The following is a 22,625-nucleotide window of genomic DNA, read 5'->3' as shown; positions in this document are numbered from 1 at the left end:
TGACCATAAATGTAGTTATGTTGGTTCAATGTAAAACTAATGGAAGTGTGTACACTTATAATAATTTACAATGAGGTTTGAATAATGATATCTAGCAAAAAATATATATTATGTTTAACATTCCAGTGAGACACACTCTCTTCTTGTCAGCAGACATCAACTCTTCTGTTTGTTTTTTTCCAATCCTAAATCAAATGTTCAACTCCACACACAGCTTTTAGCATCACTTTCTCTTCCAATTATTTCAACCTTTACAGATGCCATGTGCTGTGCAGGTGGTGACATCTGCTTCCACTCATGGGGGAATCAGTCACGGTGACGTTTTTAGTCACTTTGAAGTCTTGAAGGGTAGAAAGTGTGTTTATTTGAGGTGAGATTGTCCACTGCTGCATGTTCAGGTTACAACACACCCAGCTAATAATGGGCGGATTTGGAGGCACTCTTTGGGAATAGGGTCAGTGTATTTCAAGAGACAATAATAGTCCGTGAGTCTTCCTGGTAAGCTCTTTGGACTTATTGCGGGTCACACGATAGACTGGTAGAGACCTAAAACCAGCCCGTCCTTTTGTAATAGGTGCGCCGCTGAATGTGGGCCAGTGAGGTCACGGCAGTGCAGAGGTGGAGGAGTCTGGCTCGCACATGCACTCCATGTCTGCTCCAATCCTCTTATAACCCCCACTTCTTAAAGCACTCAGGCCAGACTGAGAAATCAGCTCATTGCGTCCACATCTTATCCCAAAGACAGGGCAGATCCTGGACACAGAGTCACGCCAGCAGGTATCAAGTGGGGCGTAGCACCAAATTCTGGGCCCCCGTAAACAAGACCCCTAAAGAGCCACCCGTTCCACCATGTCGCAGCCCCACACACACACTTGGTATTTTTACAGGCACTAAAATACTAATTATTGCGTGGATTTGGTTGAAACCAGCTTTTTACAGTTTTTTTCCAATTGCTTACACACTACATTTCAAATGTTCACACAGTTACCAAAGTCTACACACAGTAAGCAAATTTGCCTAAAAGTAGGCATAGACTCTGCTTCACAGTTTTTGCGAAATATTACACACAATGCTTTACACACACCTTCCCATCTTGCACACATATAAAGATTGTGATACACACATCTTCACATTTTGCACACATATAAAGATTGTGATTAGAGAGGTCCGATAATATCGGCCTGCCAATATTATCGACCGATAAATGCGTTAAAATGTAATATCGGAAATGATCGGTATCAGTTTTTTATGATCGGTATCGTTTTTTTAAAAACTTTTTTTAAATTTTTTTTTAATTAAATCAACATAAAAAACACAAGATACACTTACAATTAGTGCACCAACCCCCCAAAAAACCCTCCCCCATTTACACTCATTCACACAAAAGGGTTGTTTCTTTCTGTTATTAATATTCTGGTTCCTACATTATATATCAATATATATCAATACAGTCTGCAAGGGATACAGTCCGTAAGCACACATGATTGTGCGTGCTGCTGGTGCACTAATAGTACTAACCTTTAACAGTTAATTTTACTAATTTTCATTAATTACTAGTTTCTATGTAACTGTTTTTATATTGTTTTACTTTCTTTTTTATTCAAGAAAATGTTTTTAATTTATTTATCTTATTTTATTTTATTTTATTTTTTAAAAGGACCTTATCTTCACCATACCTGGCTGTCTAAATTAGGCATAATAATGTGTTAATTCCGCGACTGTATATATCGGTATGGGTTGATATCGGTATCGGTAATTAAGAGTTGGACAATATCGGCAAAAAAGCCATTATCGGACATCCCTACTATGACTCTATTTCTCTGTATTTGTTTCAACTTGTGTTTTAACCTTTTTGAGGCGTAAAACGTCCCTAATCAGAACTGTATTATTGTGGGGATCATAGTGAGGATTATAGTGCGAACATTATTTGCAGAGTTTGTTTCTCTGTTTTCAGTGCATCCCTAAAGAACCCGATGGTCACTCTGTCAGAGCTACAGCATTCCTCTGTGGCGAGAGGAGTACCTTCCAGAAGGACAACCATTTCGGCAACTAACCACCAAATAGGCGGGTATAGTGACCAGACGGAAGCCAGTTCTCAGTAAACAGTTTGCCAAAAAGCACCCCAAAGACCCAAAGACCATGAGAAACAAAATTCTCTGGTCTGATGAAACAGAATTGAAGTCTTTGGCGTGAATGCCAGGCATCATATTTGGAGGAAACCAGGCACCGCTCATCACAAGACCAATACCATCCCTACAGTGAAGCATGGTGGTGGCAGCATCATGCTGTGGGGATGGTTTTCAGTAGCGGGATCTGGGAGACTAGTCCAGATAGAGGGAAAGATGAATGCAGCATTTTAGGGAGACATCCTTGATAAAAACCAACGCTTCTCATTAGAGATGTCCGATAATATCGGACTGCCGATATTATCGGCCGATAAATGCTTTACAATGTAATATCGGGAATTATCGGTATCGGTTTCGAAAAGTAAAATGTATGACTTTTTAAAACGCCGCTGTATGGAGTGGTACACGGACGTAGGGAGAAGTTCAGAGCGCCAATAAACCTTAAAGGCACTGCCTTTGCGTGCTGGCCCAATCACATCATATCTACGGCTTTTCACACACACAAGTGAATGCAATTCATACTTGGTCAACAGCCATACAGGTCACACTGAGGGTGGCTGTATAAACAACTTTAATACTGTTACAAATATGCGCCACACTGTGAACCCACACCAAACAAGAATAACAAACACATCTCGGGAGAACATCCGCACCGTAACACAACATAAACACAACAAAACAAATACCCAGAACCCCTTGCAGCACTAACTCTTCCGGGACGCTACAATACACACCCCCCGCTACCACCAAACCCCGCCCCCGCCCCCAACCCCGCCCACCTCAACCTCCTTATGCTCTCTCAGGGAGAGCATGTCCCAAATTCCAAGCTGCTGTTTTGAGGCATGTTAAACAAAATAATGCACTTTGTGACTTCAATAATAAATATGGCAGTTCCATAACTTGAGTTGATTTATTTTGGAAAACCTTGTTACATTGGGGCGGGGCATCACAACAAAATTAGGCATAATAATGTGTTAATTCCACAACTGTATATATCGGTATCGGTTGATATCGGAATTGATAATTAAGAAGAGCTGCGAAGAGGAATGGGCAAAGGGGTATGGGCGAAATGGCCCAAAGATAGGTGTGCCAAGCTTGTGGCATTGTATTCAAAAAGACTTGAGGCTGTAATTTCTGCCAAAGGTGCATAAACAAAGTATTTTTTTTTTTCCAAAAAAACCCCAAATGTTTCACACTGTCATTATGGGACACAAATCAGTACATTCCATTTTGGAATAAGGCTGTAACATAACAAAATGTGTAAAATGTGAAACACTTTGAATACTTTGCGGATTCACTGTAAATTGTAAATGAGTTGTTTTTTAACGGTAACCTGAATAGAAAGTGGTTTGATGGCGCTATCTGCTGCAGCAACAGTATGAATCCTAAAGTGGATGCTGTCTCACAAGTCCACATTTTTTTTTTTTTAGCATCAAGATGCTCTGACAAGGTGTGATGTTGGGTAACTGCACATTTTGTAAGTACTGTACACTGTAAACTGCATTAATGTTTTTGTGAGAGTTTCAAAAATAGGCATTCATTTGAAAGGTGCGTACATTATCACTGTGTGTAAGCTGACTCTTTTACTCCTGAACTGTGCACAGAAAAGGGTAAACATTAGAACTTGCATACAGCATACATGCTGTGTTGCCTGTGCTATTTTTTTCTTCTGACATGAAGATGGTGCCATGGTGGTTTATTTTCCGAAAGACAGACATATACAATCATATATTCATACAGAACAATTTGTAACTCATTGTACAATAACTGACAACAAATCTCAAAAAGTGCATATAATAAACTTCAGATATACCGAGTAAAAAGAAGATACGATTATATTGTAAGATAGAAATGAAATCATCCTAAATATTGAATAAATACTTACAGGTATACTTAAAAAACAACCTGTGACCTGGTGAGAACAGAATAAAATGTTTTGTAATAAACTGTATTAAACTTTTGAATAATAAAATTGTCTAAATTTACAAAACCCAAAACCAGTGAAGTTGGCACGTTGTGTACATCTTAAATAAAAACAGAATACAATGATTTGCAAATCCTTTTCAACTTATATTCAATTGAATAGACTGCAAAGACAAGATACTTAAGGTACATTGTTATTTTGTGCAAATATTAGCTCATTTGGAATTTGATGCCTGCAACATGTGAGTGTGAATGTTGTCTGTCTATCTGTGTCGGCCCTGTGATGAGGTGGCGACTTGTCCAGGGTGTACCCCGCCTTCTGCCCGAATGCAGCTGAGATTGGCTCCAGCACCCCCCGCGACCCCGAAAGGGACAAGCGGTAGAAAAATGGATGGATGGATGGATGGCTTGCAACATGTTTCAAAAAAGCTGGCACATGTGGCAAAAAAGACTGAGAAATTTGAGGAATGCTAATCAAACACTTATTTGAAACATCCCACAAGTGAACAGGCTAATTGGGAAGAAGTATATAAGCAGCTTCCATGAAATGCTCAGTCATTCACAAAGAAGCATGGGGCTAGGGTCACCATGGGTAACTTACACATCTGTGAAGGCGCCATTAATGCTGAAAGGTACATACAGCTTTTGGAGCAACTTATGTTGCCATCCAAGCAACATTATCATGGACGCCCCTGCTTATTTCAGCAAGACAATGCCAAGCCACGTGTGACAATAGCGTGGCTTCATAGTAAAAGAGTGCGGGTACTAGACTGGCCTGCCTGTAGTCCAGGCCTGTTTCCTGTTGAAAATGTGTGGCGCAATATGAAGCCTAAAATACCACAACGGAGACCCCGGACTGTTGAACAACTTAAGCTGTACATCAAGCAAGAATGGGAAAGAATTCCACCTGAAAAGCTTCAAAAATGTGTCTCCTCAGTTCCCAAACGTTTACTGAATGTTGTTAAAAGGAAAGGCCATGTAACACAGTGGTAAAATTGCCCCTGTGCCAACTTTTTTGCAATGTGTTGCTGCCAATAAATTCTAAGTTAATGATTATTTGAAAAAAAAAAAAAAAAAAAAAGAAGTTTCTCAGCTGGAACATTAAATATCTTGTCTTTGCAGTCTATTCAATTGAATATAAGTTGAAAAGGATTTGCAAATAATTGTATTCTGTTTTCATTTATGAATTACACAACGTGCCAACTTCACTGGTTTTGGGTTTTGTAAATCTGATTTGGTGCTACCTTATAGTTACAATACCTTCATTTGCAGAAGAATATCTGGTGGCATGAATATGTATGAGAGCTAAACGATACATTCTGTCTGGGGAGTTTTAGTGGCAGAAACAAAGATAGTAATAATGAAAATAGAAGTCTATCATAATTTCTGATGCATTTCTTTTACTGTGAAACAGAAATTGGTGGAAACAACCTTTTTACCTGTTATTGACTATGGAGATGTGTTGTACATGAATGCTACTGCTGGTTGTCTCCACAAGCTGGATAGTGTGTACCACGGGGCACTGAGATTCATCACCAACTGCGCTCCCCTTACTCACCATTGTGTGTTATACTCAATGGTTAACTGGACATCTTTATGTGCTCGACTTCTCAATCATTGGTATGTGTTCATCTACAAAACCATTCTGGGTATCACTCCATCTTATCTATCGTGTCTTTTAACAAAGAAACAAGGAGGTCACAATCTTCGTTCAATGAATGTTCAGCAATTTGTCCTCTCCAAAGTAAGAACTGAACTGGGCAAGAAAGCATGTACCGTATTTTCCGCACTATTAGCCGCACCTAAAAACCACAAATTTACTCAAAAGCTGACAGTGCGGCTTATAACCCGGTGCGCTTTATATATGGATTAATATTAAGATTCATTTTCATAAAGTTTCGGTCTCGCAACTACGGTAAACAGCCGCCATCTTTTTTCCCCGTAGAAGAGGAAGTGCTTCTTCTTCTACGCAAGCAACCGCCAAGGTAAGCACCCGCCCCCATAGAACAGGAAGCGCTTCTTCTTCTACTGTAAGCAACCACCCGCCCGCGTAGAAGAAGAAGAAGCGCGCGGATATTACGTTTCATTTCCTTTGTGTGTTTACATCTGTAAAGACCACAAAATGGCTCCTACTAAGCGACAAGTTTCCGGTTCATGAAAAGACGCAATCTCTCCATCCGCACACGGACTACTATTTCACAGCAACTGCCTAAAGACTTTCAAGAAAAGCTGGCTACTTTCCGTGCATATTGTAAAAACAAGATAGCTGAAAAAAAGATCCGGCCAGAGAACATTATCAACATGGACGAGGTTACACTGACTTTTGATATTCCTGTGAACCGCACTGTGGATACAACGGGAGCACGTACGGTGAATATTCGCACCACAGGGAATGAGAAGTCATCCTTCACTGTGGTTCTAGCTTGCCATGATAATGGCCAGAAACTTCCACCCATGGTGATATTCAAAAGGAAGACCTTGCCAAAAGAGACCTTTCCAGCCGGCGTCATCATAAAAGCTAACTCGAAGGGATGGATGGATGAAGAAAAGATGAGCGAGTGGTTAAGGTAAGTTTACGCGAAGAGGCCGGGTGGCTTTTTTCACGCAGCTCCGTCCATGTTGATATACGACTCCATGCGCGCCCACATCACGCTGGTTTTTAATATATTATTAAAGTTTGACTGACCTATCTGACTGTTTTTTTGACATTCCTTTAGCGCAGTTAGATGCGGCTTATAACACGGGGTGGCTTATAGGTGGACAAAGTTTTGAAATATGCCGTTCATTGAAGGCGCGGCTTATAACCCAGGGCGCCTTATGGTGCGGACAATACGGTAGGTTTTCAGCACCGAAGGGTTGGAATAACCTACAATCGAATATTAAACTTTAAACCCTTGTTACATTAAATTAGTTTAAAGCTTCTGTAAAAGTATTGCAGTCTACCTTGTCTGTATGCACATGTGTCATGTGAGCAAGTTTTAATGTTGTAAATTTGATGTTTTATGTGTTGTTTACTGTTTTTAATGTAACCTTGCTGCTGCCCTCTTGGCCAGGTCTCCCTTGGTAAAGAGATCTTTGATTTCAATGGGATTTTTACCTGGCTAGATAAAGGCTAAATAAAAAAAAATAAAAAAATAAATACCGTATTTTTCGCACTATAAGCCGCCCCGGGTTATTAGCCGCACCTTCAATGAATGGCATATTTCAAAACTTTGTCCACCTATAAGCCGCCCCGGACTATAAGCCGCGCCTACGCTGCGCTAAAGGGAATGTCAAAAAAACAGTCAGATAGGTCAGTCAAACTTTAATAATAAATTAAAAACCAGCGTTCTAACAACTCTGTCCCAAAATGTACGCAAATGTGCAATCACAAACATAGTAAAATTCAAAATAGTGCAGAGCAATAGCAACATAATGTTGCTCGAACGTTAATGTCACAACACACAAAATAAACATAGCGCTCACTTTCTGAAGTTATTCTTCATTCGTAAATCCTTCGAATTCTTCGTCTTCGGTGTCCGAATTGAAAAGTTGGGCAAATGTGGGATCCAAAATGGCCGGTTCCGTCTCGTCGAAGTCATCGGAGTCAGTGTCGCTGTTGTCCAGCAGTTCTGTGAATCCTGCCTTCCGGAAAGCTCGGACCACAGTTGTGACCGAAATATCTGCCCAGGCATTTACGATCCACTGGCAGATGTTGGCGTATGTCGTCCGGCGCTGTCTGCCTGTCTTAGTGAAGGTGTGTTCGCCTTCGGTCATCCATTGTTCCCACGCCGTTCGCAGTCGTGATTTGAATGCCCTGTTGACACCAATATCCAGCGGCTGGAGGTCTTTTGTCAATCCACCCGGAATGACGGCGAGTATTGAATTAAGCGCGTAAGCGTGTCTCTTAATGTGATGTTATGAGCTAGCAAATATAACAACTACACTACCCAGCATGCAACGATAGTGACGAGCATGCGCGGTAGCCCTGAGAAGCGTTGTTGTATGCTGGCAGTTAGAATGTGGTTATGAGCACGCTGTGAGTAAACGTTGAGAACTCAGTTAACACGCCTCGTCTGCATTATTTATAATTAGACAGACAACACACTTAATAGGAGCCATTTTGGGGTCTTTACATAAACACACAAATGGAAATGAAACGTCACATATCCCAGCATACACCGCGCGCTTCTTCTACGGGGAAAAAAGATGGCGGCTGTTTACCGTAGTTGCGAGACCTAAACTTTATGAAAATTAATATTAATATTAACCCATATATAAGGCGCACCGGATTATAAGGCGCACTGTCAGCTTTTGAGAAAATTTGTGGTTTTTAGGTGCGCCTTATAGTGCGGAAAATAGAACTGGGCTCGTAGTCACCATAATGTACATTTCTTGCTGATTTGCTTTGTATGACTTGTAACTTCTTTATATTTTCTGCGGTGGTATATTGGACCATATACAACTGTACAGTAGTAATTGTTTGATAATATCACATTACTTTTGTAATTGTGTGCACTGTTATTGAATCACATGCTGTAGTTTGACCCCATGAGGTCTACGAAAACAGTTTGCCAAATCACCACAAAATTTGGTGCACACTTTTTACAGAACTGACAAGCACAATCGGTGCAAGATTGGTTGAAAAACATGGCAAATGCTTGGGTGGGACTTAGCAACTGTTGCCCATTAGCCCTGTGACCTAAGTATGTGTTTTATTACCTATGTATATGCAATAAATAATATTTTTCATTTGAGAATAAAATGTGGAAGTCCCAGTAGCTGACGTCACACGAGCGGGCACGCCAAAACCACTCCTGACCATAATTTTTGGCTCTCCGCAGAAGGGCGGATGGGAAATTGTGATGTCATCAACCTTGGCGCAGCAGGACAGCGGAGCATGCGGGCCCTCGGGGTACTAGGATCGGTGCCCGCGTGTTAGTGCCCCGTAGATGGTGAAATAGACGGTGCAGTGCTGCCCGTCTGTGCTGCACCTGCGTCCCAGCATGCTGATTGATCAGTTTGGTCATGTGGAATGTCACCATCTGCTCCCCAGTCCCACTCACCCCTTCTTGTGCGGATGCCAATCACTGGCAGGAAGATACTTATTTAAGCCATGTCAAATCAGGCGCATGACGAAGAGTAGTGTGCCAACCAGGTCTAGGATTTTAGTGGTCCTGAACAAGATTTAGATATAACCCTTACAGTATATTAGAGACTTGTTTGTCCTTTCATGTACATTTATGGCCATTATTTTTGATTGTATTACTCCGAATGGAAAGATGTTTTTTTCATTTTCAATTTTAATATTTTTATTTCAGATTATTTTATGTATCATAGAAACACTGGAAAATAATTTTATCCCAGTAAAGTACCAGTTCCGTAATTTCCGGACCATAGGGCGCACCCGATTATAAGGCGCACAGCCGAGGAATGGTCTATTTTTGATCTTTTTTCATACAAAAGGCGCACCGAATTATAGGGCGCATTAAAGGAGTCATATCATAAATTTTTTTTCTAAATGTAAAACACTTCCTTGTGGTCTACATAACATGTAATGGTGGTTCTTTGGTCAAAATGTTGCATAGATTATAGGGGTGTAACGGTACACAAACATTTCAGTTCGGTACGTACCTCAATTCAGAGGTCACGGTTCGGTTCATTTTCGGTACAGTAAGAATACAACAAAATATACATTTTTTGGTTTTTTATTTACCAAATTTGTAAACAATGGCTTTATCCTTTTAACATTGGGAACACTATAATAATTCTGCTTACGTTAATCAACATTAAACTGCCTCAAGTTGTTGCTCAGATTAAATACAATGACAAAACTTTTCTTCTACATATAAAAAGTGCAACATTAAACAGTTTCAAGTCAACTCATCATGCTTAATTTATTACAGCATTTGGGAAGCCTGTAGTTGATTTTTATTATGTAAATGTTATATTTTTATCAACATGTGATGGCAGGGACCCTGCCATTCAAAACTAGGCTGCTACATTACTAATGATTAATGTAACTATAGCTGAAAAAATAGTACAATAGCAATAGGAGAGACTACACACTAGAGATGCGCGGTTTGCGGGCACAACCGCGGAGTCCGCGGATTATCCGCGGATCGGGCGGATGAAATTTAAAAAAATTAGATTTTATCCGCGGGTCGGGTCGGGTCGGGCGTTTGAAATAAAAAAATTTAGATTTTAAATAGATTCAGGCGGGTGGCAGTTAAACCAATTCGGAAATATATATACATAGTTAAATGTTGTTACCCACATACGAAAAACGAGCAGGCACCTGCTGCATATGCCACAACAGAAGAAAAAAAAAAAAAGAGATGGACACTTTTACGGAGCGGAGAAGGCCCCCGACGCCTCGCCGGGGTCCGGGACCGAGGCCCCTTCCCCCGAGAGGGCCCTACCGGGAGCCGTAGCTGAGGCGATCCGCGAGAAGGGCCCGACGCACGTCCAGGGTCACCACCGCGCCCACCGCACCGACACCCCGCCTCGTCCGCCTTCGCCGCGGCCGGCGTCACGCGCAGCAGGTAAGCAGCTTACCTGCCCGCCACCCCCGTGGCCGGGGGCTCGTAACAGGGGTCACTCCGCGCGCTCCGCCCGCGCAGCTTACCTGCCCGCCACCCCTGTTGCCGGGGGCGCGTAACAGGGGTCACTCCGCGCGCAGTGCGCTCACGAAAGGGGTGGGGCTCACCCTGGTTGATATAGACAGCAGGACGGTGGCCATGGACGTCGGAACCCGCTAAGGAGTGTGTAACAACCCACCTGCCGAATCAACTAGCCCTGAAAATGGATGGCGCTGGAGCGTTGGGCCCATACCCGGCCGTCGCCGGCAGCGAGACGCGCTTGGAGGTGCGCTCAGCGCGGCTCCCATATGATTGCGCACTGGTGTGCGTCTGGGTCGTGACAGCGTGGCACGCGAATGTCTGTGCTGCATTGGATCAGTCTCCTTTCTTTAACAGGCAAAAGCTTTATAACCTCACTAATGCCTTGCATCGTCTATATTAGATATATAACAACGGGCGGGTGCGGGCGGATGGCGGGCGGATGGCGGGCGGATGCGGTTCTGATCAAATGTTAGATTGGGTGGATTGCGGATGGTTGACGACTTTCTGATGCGGTTGCGGATGAAATAATTGCCTATCCGCGCATCTCTACTACACACACACACACACACACACACACACACACACACACACACACACACACACACACACACACACACACACACACACACACACACACACACACACGCACACACACACACACACAACGCAAAATGAGCTAACGTTACGCTAAAAGCTAATTAGCCTTCACCTCAAGCCAGGACTGCGAGTGAGCTGAGCTGCAGTTTAAGTTTCTAGAAGGTCAACAGGCTCATAGTGATGTTACTAGTAGTTGACTGGGGATGTTTATTATAATTTGGGGAGAGTCCGCTGCCTGATGCTTACCTGCTAAACACTAAGCACTGACTACATGCACTCTGAATACGCACTGCTGATTGGCTGTTACCGCTTTTTGTGTAACCAATCAGATGGTTGTGTGGGTGGGACAGTGCTGGGTGCTGAGACAGAGGCAGAAGAAGCAAAGCAGCTTGTTAAGACTTTAGCTTAGAAACGGTTCGATACAAATACACGTACCGTTACACCCCTAAAAGATTATGTTTTACAGATCATCTTCAAGCCGCTTTCTGACAGTCGCTTCCGGATGCGCCGTTTTGTGAGCGGTCTTATTTACGTGGCTCACCTTCGGCAGCGTCTTCTCTCCGTCATCTTTGTTGTAGCGGTGTAGCGTGCAAGGACAGGGGTGAAAGAAGTGTCAAAAGATGGAGCTAACTGTTTTAATGACATTCAGATTTTACTTAAAACAATAACGGAGCAGCATCTCCTCATCCGTAAACAACAACACCGGAAATGTGTCCCGTGAAAAAACGTCTGACCGGAACTCTAATAACTAAAGTTCCTTGGGTGAATAATGTTAACTCACTACACCGGTATGTTTTAGCGCTTTCATGGCGAGTTTACTGACAGATATAAGTAAGAACTTTACACTACTTTATATTAGAAATGGCAACAGCGGAGGATGAATGTCCCATAACAAGAAGATAGAGAAAAAGAAGAAGCTTATCGACTACGGCGTCAACACGTACTACAAAGGCGGACGCGTGCACATTTTTTTCTGACTTATGCAGATCCCAAATACAGATCAGCAGGTACCAGAAGGTAAGAAAAGTTGCTTTTGCATAACATTGCAAAACAAAACGCCAGATAAAATGTCTTACCTTATACACACACCATAATAATACTCGTATGTTGAAGCACAGTACAATCCATCAAGCGGTGCGGCTTCATAGCTTACCAAAGTCGTACTAAAACATTTTGATAGATTTTGAGCGCCGTGTGCAATGTTCTATTTTTTCCAATGGAACATATAACATTTTGGTGTTGTTTACTTGAGTCATATTGCAGTCTACATGTAGCTCTTATGTGTGACTGCCATCTACCGGTCACACTTATCATTTCACTATGTACCAAATAAAATAGCTTCGAGGTCGATCAGCACAACCAAAATTATTCCGTGCATTAGGCGCACCGGGTTATAAGGTGCATTGTTGAGTTTTGAGAAAATGAAAAGATTTATAGTCCGAAAAATACAGTAATTACAGCATGTATATAAAACGTTGTTGGATGTTTTATAAGGGATGTCTAAACAGAATAGATCAAATCCCCATTACCTGCATTGTTAACTGACTCTTGCTAGACTTTATTTACAATTTTGAATACATTAAAAAAAAAAAGAATGACATGTTTTTGTCTCACATATTAATTGTGAATGATAGGCAACAAAGGTAACTCCCTAAGGACGTTTTTGTTCTGGTGGAACCTAACTGGGCTAAAATTATTTCAATATAAAATACGTTGAAACAAAATATTAAAATTGAACATGAAAAAAAATGTCTTAGTAAGAAATAACTGTATTCTGGGTAACACAAACAAAGTTATGGCCAAAAATAGAGATAAAATACATATGGGGCAAAAATGGCCCCCAAGAAAAGGTCCCTAATATAATCTTGATATTCATCCATCCATTTTCTACTGTTTGTCCTTCTCGGGTCGCTGGAACCTATTCCAGCTGCACTCGAGCGTAAGGCGGGGTACACCCTGGAAAAGTCGCCACCTCATCGCAGGGCCAACACAGATAGACAGACAACATTCACACACTAGGGACCATTTAGTGTTGCCAATCAACCTATCCCCAGGTGCATGTCTTTGGAGGTGGGAGGAACCCACGCAGTCACGGGGAGAACATGCAAACTCCACACCGAAAGAACCCACATCCTTCTTATTGGGAGGCATCAGCACTAACCCCTGTAGCACCGTGCTGCCCTACTCTTGCAGTCACTTTAGTGGGAAGCGACGTGTGATGATTAGTTTTTATTGTTTTACAAATGTTTTTAGTTTTTAGCTCAATGCTTTAATGATGGTTTGTATGTTGTATGTATTTTATGTATTTGTACCTTGCTTTACTGTTGTACCTTGTTTTTACTGTTGTACTTCGTTTTTACTATTGCACCTTGTTTTTTACTGTTGTACCTCGTTTTACTGTTGAACTTTGTTTTTTAATGACTACTGCTGCAAAACCAAATTGCCCCTCGGGGACAATAAAGATTTTCTAAGTCTAAGTCTAAGTCTTGATATATATAAGAGTTATTAATTAAAGACCAAAATGGGACCAGAAACTAAAACTTGTTTCGAGCCACAAATATATATGATTGAAATTATGTTTAAATATTGATTCAAATTAAGTATTCCCCGTAGGATTAATATTACTGGGGTTTGATTTTGTAATTGCTAATCCAATAGGTCAAGAATGTACAAAGTTTGGACCTCCCTGCTGTATTTAGCCTACATTAAATTCTGTGGTCTGTTATGGTGTCAGGATTGTGTTGTTAACTGTTGCCTTTAAATAGCTTTAATCCAATTGAACCAAATGTTTTTGTTTTTTTATTTCTCTCCTGTCCTCTCAGTTGTTCATTTCTTGGCCTCTTAATGGCCAGCGACATATCAGGGGGCCATCAGGAGTGACATTCTTCAATGTAGAGCGTCATAACCAATGACATTTCCGCCATGGGAAAATAAAGATATGCAAATTTGAACTCATTAACATTTGCATTACCTGTTTGAATAATCGCACCCCTGACAAGACTGCAATTAGCTAAGATTGATGCAAAGTTCAGGGTTAGGGGACTGTATATATTTGCTCTTGGATCATTTATCCATGGGGTGTGTGTGTGTGTGTGTGTGTGTGCGCGTGCGTGCTTACTATCTGATATGAGAAAAGGGATCTCTGTCAGTAGAAAAGGTCACTCTCGGTAGCCGCTGATCTTCTCTGATCACTGATGGGAGGACTAAATTGACTTAATAAAATTCGAGAACATTCTTCCTCCTTCACAATTAACTGCAGTGATCGAGATGAAGAGCTTGACCTCCTAACCTAGTTAGCGCTAGCGTGAAGAGTAAGGATTAGAATTTGTGTACAACACAGCTCACCTCCTGATGGGATCAGCGCGGCATAGTTTGATTCCAGTCAGCAGCGCTTCCAAACCAAGTGCGTCTTTGGTTTAGCCTGATTGTCGGCCATTGTAAACATTGAGTTGCAGTTTTAAATCAACCAACTAAACACAGTCAGTACCTTGCAGCTTTGAGCATCAACAAAGATGAGTAAAGGGGCCCCTCTAATTCTGACAACATTGGCATTTATTTCATAGTTAAAGACCTAACGATGATGTCTTCAGGTAAAATGTTCAATCAATCAATCAAAGTTGACTTATATAGCCCTTAATCACGAGTGTCTCAAAGTGCTGTACAAGCCACTACGACATCCTTGGCTCAGATCCAACATCATGGCAAGAAAAAACTCAACTCAATGGGCACAATGAGAAACTTTGGAGGGGACCGCAGATGAATAAAATGTTCCCCACATTACACGCAGTAGTCATTTTAAGCTTGTTTTCTAACAGGTTTCAGCCCAATTTGGAACACCCACTGTCAGCACCAAAATGTGGACGAGCCTGCGTAAGCCTGCTGACGTCAGCTACAGAAGACTCGAGGCAATTTTATATTGCGTAATATGTGTTTTGGTAGCATCTTCATCACGAACAGAGGTGGGTAGAGTAGCCAGAAATTGTACTCAAGTAAGAGTACTGTTACTTTAGAGATTTATTACTCCAGTAAAAGTAAATATTTACTTGAGTAAAAGTAAAAAGTATGTTGTGAAAAAACTACTCAAGTACTGAGTAACTGATGAGTAACCTGTTTGTTTAATGATGACGGCAACAAATAACGCACAAAAACATAAAAATAGCAATGAGCAAATTCAGAGCCAGGAATATCTCTTAAGCAACTAAAACAATAATATATATTAATAATACATTAACATAAACAAATCAAGGCAAATTGAGCCACAATAACTTAACAGCACCATAGGCTCAGTAGGCAGAGATTACAAAGGAAAATAACAAGTTAGCCTTTACGCAAACCATAAACTGATAGGTGTGGGCTGCACGTGGCTTTGGAGCAATCAAAGCTGCTCACACGGTCACTAAGGTGGGCACCTTGTTTGACATGTCAACTTAATGTGTATTATATTTATCCATGAGAGCAATTCTGTTGTGTGTCTGTTAAAATCAAGGTTGTTTTTACAAATGATGACAGATGTGAACAAGAGCATGTATTGTCTTTGTGTGATGATGTAAATGAGGTGTGGTTGTATTGTATATTAAGTATGTGTCCATGAAAGGGCATTTTATGACTTTTTTCTTAATACTTATGTATAATTTTATTGTCATAATTTTATTGCATGATTTTTGTATCCCTTTAATTTAGGTAGCCAGGGACTGCAGATGGAAATGAGCTATTTTGCTATAATCTGGTACAGAACATATCTGTCTTTGAGCTTAATGTGTCTGTGCATTGTCCCTTCAAATAAAGACTAAACTAACTAAACCTGGGAACACACTGTGCACTTCTGATTGGTGTTTCTATGCATGTGTGTGTGTGTGTGTGTGTGTGTGTGTGTGTGTGTGTGTGTGTGTGTGTGTGTGTGTGTGTGTGTGTGTGTGTGTGCGACTGTGCGTGTCTATGAGGCTGCAGTGCTTTAATAAATGTCCCCACACGATGTACATTTGACAGTGATTCTTAGCAGGGAAGCTAACATCAGCCTACGGTGACAGCCAAAATATCTACTAACGTTACTTACTGCGATGTGCTTCCTCAATTTTGACCTTGAGTTCATGTAAGCTTAAACTTGTTGTTTTGCTGCTGAAACTTTATGTTTCAGCCGCGGTCACATGACCAGGCCTGGCTCTGTTTGATTGGTGAAAAGGAGTCAAACGTCACCTGTGACTGTATTTGATTGGTGAAACGCAGGCATGCGCTAGATCCTACTTTGAAGGTCTGTCTGACAAACCAAAACAAACAAAGCGTGCATTAACAGATCGATAAAAATCAGTAGTGAGTAGCGAGCTGAATGTAGATAAATGGAGCGGAGTAAAAGTAGCGTTTCTTCTCTATAAATATAGTCAAGTAAAAGTAAAATTATGTTGCATTAAAACTACTCTTAGAAGTACAATTTATCCCAAAAGTTACTCAAGTAGATGTAACGGAGTAAATGTAGCGCGTTACTACCCACCTCTGATCACGAATCACGATATTTTCACGCAGAATTGAAGGAATGATCAAATATGTCATTGTTACATGTAGGGTTGTACGGTATACCCGTATTAGTATAGTACCGCCATACTAATGAATCATATTCGGTACTATACCGCCTCTAAAAAATACCAGTCCCCCAAACCCTGTTGTCTTCACGTCATGTCATTGCTGGTTTACGAGCAGAAGAGCATGTTCGGCAGCACACAATCACAGAGTACTTACAAGAAGACACATTGTGTAGACAGAAAAGAGAGAACGGACGCATTTTGGCTTAAAAACTATCAATAAAGGTGAAGTTGTAACACTGAAACGCCCTCAAGAAGAGGTGCTTTAAGACATAGCTAGCTAGCTAGCAGCTAAATTCCAGCCCCAGTCGGCAGTGTTTTAGCTACTTCTAAATCACTAATCCTCGCCTCCATGGCGACAAATAAAGTGAGTTTCTTACAAGTATCATCCCTGCAGGACGAGGAATAGCTAAACATGCTTCACTACACACCGTAGCTCACCGGCATCAAAATGTAAACAAACGCGATCGGTGGATCCACACCTAACATCCACTGTAATGATACCAAGTACAGGAGCGTATCTAGTCGATACTACTATGATTACATTGATATTTTTTAGCATCACAAAATATTATTATTATTATTATTATTATTTTCTAAAAGTTTATATTGTGTTTATAAACTCAGGAAATATGTCCCTGGACACATGAGGACTTTAAACATGACCAATGTATGATCCTGTAACTAAATAAATAATAAATGTAACTACTTGGTATCGAATTGATTCCCAAATTTGTGGTATCATCCAAAACTAATGCAAAGCATCCAAACAGCAGAAGAACAAGTGATTATTATATTTTAACAGAAGTGTAGATCGAACATGTTAAAAGAGAAAGTAAGCAGATATTAACAGTAGATGAACAAGTAGATTAATAATTCATTTTCTACCACTTGTCCTTGATAAGGTTGACAAAATAATAGAATGGAAAATGACACAATATGCTGCATATGTCAGCAGCTAAATTAAGAACCTTTGTTTGTTTACTTACTACTAAAAGACAAGTTGTCTTGTATGTTCACTATTTTATTTAAGGACTAACTTGCAATAACAAACATATGTTTAATGTACATACAGGTGATAGATAACTTTGGATAGCCAATCAGATCGCAAGTTGTTGTCAGTAAGGCCTTCTAGCTGGCCCAAGGTTGAACGTGACGTTTACGCGTCCTGTACTCATGGGGACCGTTAGCGGATGAATTTGAGAACACATACAGTTGAGAGACAGTTGCGATAGCCAATCAGATCACAAGTTGTTGACAGTAGCCTATCTAAGTAGCCTGATGTTAACGAGACTGTGATTGGATACTCACTTGTCATTCCAAAGTGAGTATCCATTCACAAGTTTCAATTTAGCAGGAAGCAGGAAGTGTTGCGCCGTAGCCAGACCGGGATAGCAGAGAAGGAGAACAAAACGTTGATTAGGTGGCAGAGATATATTTGCAAGGCCATTTTCAAGAAGGATATTTAAAGAGAAACTACATCTTGTGAGACCATGTCAGCCAACCCTAGAAGCTAGCTCAGCTGTTCTGGCGATGAAATGGGGAAATGCTCGCCATTTCTACTCGAATAAGCCAAAGACAAGAGTTACCACTGGCTTATACGGCGTCAAAAAGATTCTATAAATTGTGAGTTCAAATATTTAATTTTTTCACTTTTAATATGTTTTTTGCAATTTTAATTTTGACAGTACCACATAAGATATGTTTTAATTGCTGGTGCGTTTTAATTGTTTTTAAAATGCACCAGAAAATAACCCATTTTGTACACTGTTGATGCGTTTCAATACGAAGTAGGGCGTAAATGTGTTTCTCCAAGGTTTCTCATAGTCATTCACATCGACGTCCCACTGGGGTGAGTTTTTCCTTGCCCTTATGTGGGCTCTGTACCGAAGATGTCGTTGTGGCTTGTGCAGCCCTTTGAGACACCTGTGATTTAGGGCTGTATAAATAAACATTGATTGATTGATTGATTGAATTGACATGATGGTGGACTTCTTTCCACAGGAAAACTTGTTGAGACTGACTGAACATCACCTCTGCTGGTTGCAGCAAAGTAGTGCACAACATTTTGCTTCCAATTACAATAAATGTTATTATAATTAATTAGGTAAAGTGAAATCCCCGACTTGTTCTACTCCCTAGTCAAACTGTTTTCATTATTAAACCCATCCATCCATCCATTTTCTACCGCTTATTCCCTTCGGGGTCACGGGGGGCGCTGGAGCCTATCTCAGCTACAATCGGGCGGAAGGCGGGGTACACCATGGACAAGTCGCCACCTCATCGCAGGGCCAACACAGATAGACAGACAACATTCACACTCACATTCACACACTAGGGCCAATTTAGTGTTGCCAATCAACCTATCCCCAGGTGCATGTCTTTGGAGGTGGGAGGAAGCCGGAGTACACGGAGGGAACCCACGCAGTCACAGGGAGAACATGCAAACTCCACACAGAAAGATCCCGAGGCCGGGATTGAACTCACGACTACTCAGGACCTTCGTATTGTGAGGCAGACGCACTAACCCCTCTCTTCCACCGTGCTGCCCCATTATTAAACCATTTTATAAATATTTGAATACAGTGTGTTAAGTCACATTTTAAACATTCTTAACCAACATAATAATAATAATAATAATAATAATAATAAACAAAATAATGAAGGTGAATGCTCTAATAAGAAAATATGACAAAGTGACTTTTTGAGTGCGGTGTCACTTTGTCTGCCAGGAGTCACGTAAACTGCCACCTCATTTTACTGTAAGAAAAATAAAATGCAAAAGAAACACAAATGAGACAAGTGCACAAACACATGCACTGGATTAGTATATTTTGATATATATTGTACGTTCTCTCCTATTGTACTCTTTTGTGTAGGTATAAGTTTGCTTTTTAAATTTTATAGTTATTTAATTCAGTTACTGCCTGCATGTCTGGGGGGGAAATGATGAAGTCACATTTGATTCGTCCATGAAAATACAACACGTGTCAACTTTAAATAAATATATTTCTGAGTTCAGGTCATCAGAAGCGGGGTTTAACCGGAAGTCTGCGTGTTAATGTGCCACATATTCACCGCTTACCCAGACAGAGCACATAACCTTTGACCCAGCAGCCTCACACGTGCCTATAATTCTATTTGTAAATGTGGGTCAGACAAGGCGCTGTTATCCTCCCTTTACCTGTCTAAAAGCAGATAATCTCCATGTTGTCTTTCTGCTCTCTGGGGCAACCATTGGCTGGACAAAGTGTATTTGATGATGTAGTGTTTCCGGTCAACGCAAGACAGAGAGAGTGTGTTTGTGTTTGTGTGGGTGTGTGTGTGTGTATGGGTGGGGAATTCCCTCATTTTTATATGACGTACATTTCACAAGAAGTTTGAGCCTTGCTCCTTTGCAAATTCAAACACCATGTGTTGGGTGGTGGTGATCGATCCAAATATCAACAGTATCGATCAATATCGGATGGATACCAGTGTGGTCAGAAGGATATTTTTCAATTCTCTTTTGTGTTATGCTATTTTTGTTACATAGATTAAATTGTTATTGTTCACACATAGTTTACAATTTGAGGAATATTATAATAAAATGTATGTATTTTCCCACAAGCATATTTTATTTGGTTTTGTTTGTTTAATTATTCATTTATTTATTTATTCATTTTCTACCAAAGTTGTGTAAAGTATGGATATGTATTAAATTCCTTCTCTTAAATTGTGCACTATTTCAACTAAGATATATTCATATCCTTATCAATTCTATGTATATGTGTTCCCTCTAAAAAATTTAAATAGAAATGAATAAATAAATACATTCACGGATAAAGGAGAGCTTTACGGACAAAAATCCAAATGATTTTATGAGGAGCTTAAAGTATTTTCGCTTTTGTTTACTTATACATACATATACACATATATATATACATATACACTATATATATATATATATATATATATATATATATACATATATATACACACATATATATATATATATATACACATATATATATATATATATATATATATATATATATATACACATATATATATACACACATATATATATACCGTATATATAATAAAATGGAACATTAAACTTCAAACCCTAGTTACGTTGAATGAGTTTAAAACTTCTGTGAAAGGATTGCAGTCTACCTTGTCTGTATGCACATGTGTCATGTGAGCAAGTTTTAATGTTGTAAATTTGATGTTTTATGTATTTGTTTACTGTTTTTAATGTAACCTTGCTGCTGCCCTCTTGGCCAGGTCTCCCTTGGAAAAGAGATCTTTGATCTCAATGGGATTTTACCTGGTTAAATAAAGGCTAATAAAATAAATAATAATACATTGGTTTAATATTGTTGATATCAATACATTGTCCTATATCATGTATTGATCTGTTCACAAATAATAATAATAGTATTAGTTTACAAACCCCGTTTCCATATGAGTTGAGAAATTGTGTTAGAAGTAAATATAAACGGAATACAATGATTTGCAAATCATTTTCAACCCATATTCAGTTGAATATGCTACAAAGACAACATATTTGATGTTCAAACTGATAAACATTATTTTGCAAATAATCATTAACTTTAGAATTTGATGCCAGCAACACGTGACAAAGAAGTTGGGGAAGGTGGCAATAAATACTGATAAACTTGAGGAATGCTCATCAAACACTTATTTGGAACATCCCACAGGTGAACAGGCAAATTGGGAACAGGTGGGTGCCATGATTGGGTATAAAAGTAGATTCCATGAAATGCTCAGTCATTCACAAACAAGGATGGAGCGAGGGTCACCACTTTGTCAACAAATGCGTGAGCAAATTGTTGAACAGTTTAAGAAAAACATTTATCAACCAGCTATTGCAAGGAATTTAGGGATTTCACCATCTACGGTCCGTAATATCATCAAAGGGTTCAGAGAATCTGGAGAAATCACTGCACGTAAGCAGCTAAGCCGTGACCTTCGATCCCTCAGGCTGTACTGCATCAACAAGCGACATCAGTGTGTAAAGGATATCACCAGATGGGCTCAGGAACACTTCAGAAACCCACTGTCAGTAACTACAATTGGTCGCTACATCTGTAAGTGCAAGTTAAAACTCTCCTATGCAAGGCGAAAACCGTTTATCAACAACACCCAGAAACGCCGTCGGCTTTGCTGGGCCTGAGCTCATCTAAGATAGACTGATACAAAGTGGAAAAGTGTTCTGTGGTCTGACGAGTCCACATTTAAAATTATTTTTGGAAACTGTGGACGTCGTGTCCTCCGGACCAAAGAGGAAAAGAACCATCCGGATTGTTATAGGCGCAAAGTTAAAAAGCCAGCATCTGTGATGGTATGGGGGTGTATTAGTGCCCAAGACATGGGTAACTTACACATCTGTGAAGGCACCATTAATGCTGAAAAGTACATATAGGTTTTGAAGCATCATATGTTGCCATCCAAGCAACGTTACCATGGATGCCCCTGCTTATTTCAGTAAGACAATGCCAAGCCACGTGTTACATCAACGTGGCTTCATAGTAAAAGAGTGCGGGTACTAGACTGGCCTGCCTGTAGTCCAGACTTGTCTCCCATTGAAAATGTGTGGCGCATTATGAAGCCTAAAATACCACAACGGAGACCCCCGGACTGTTGAACAACTTAAGCTGTACATCAAGCAAGAATGGGAAAGAATTCCACCTGAGAAGCTTAAAAAATGTGTCTCCTCAGTTCCCAAATGTTAACTGAGTGTTGTTAAAAGGAAAGGCCATGTAACACAGTGGTGAACATGCCCTTTCCCAACTACT

General features: G+C 40.3%; 1 protein-coding gene across 1 annotated transcript in view; it reads right to left on the bottom strand.

Moving 5' to 3' along the window:
- rfx7b (regulatory factor X7b) overlaps positions 1-22,625 on the bottom strand; it is an 88,483-nt gene that overhangs the window by 50,000 nt on the left and 15,858 nt on the right. The window lies entirely within an intron of this gene.

This window comes from Nerophis lumbriciformis, linkage group LG10 (genome assembly GCF_033978685.3).
Source record: "Nerophis lumbriciformis linkage group LG10, RoL_Nlum_v2.1, whole genome shotgun sequence".
Classification (NCBI taxonomy): domain Eukaryota; kingdom Metazoa; phylum Chordata; class Actinopteri; order Syngnathiformes; family Syngnathidae; genus Nerophis; species Nerophis lumbriciformis.
Note: the sequence above shows the minus strand (reverse complement) of the source record. Positions and strands in the feature narration are given on the sequence as shown.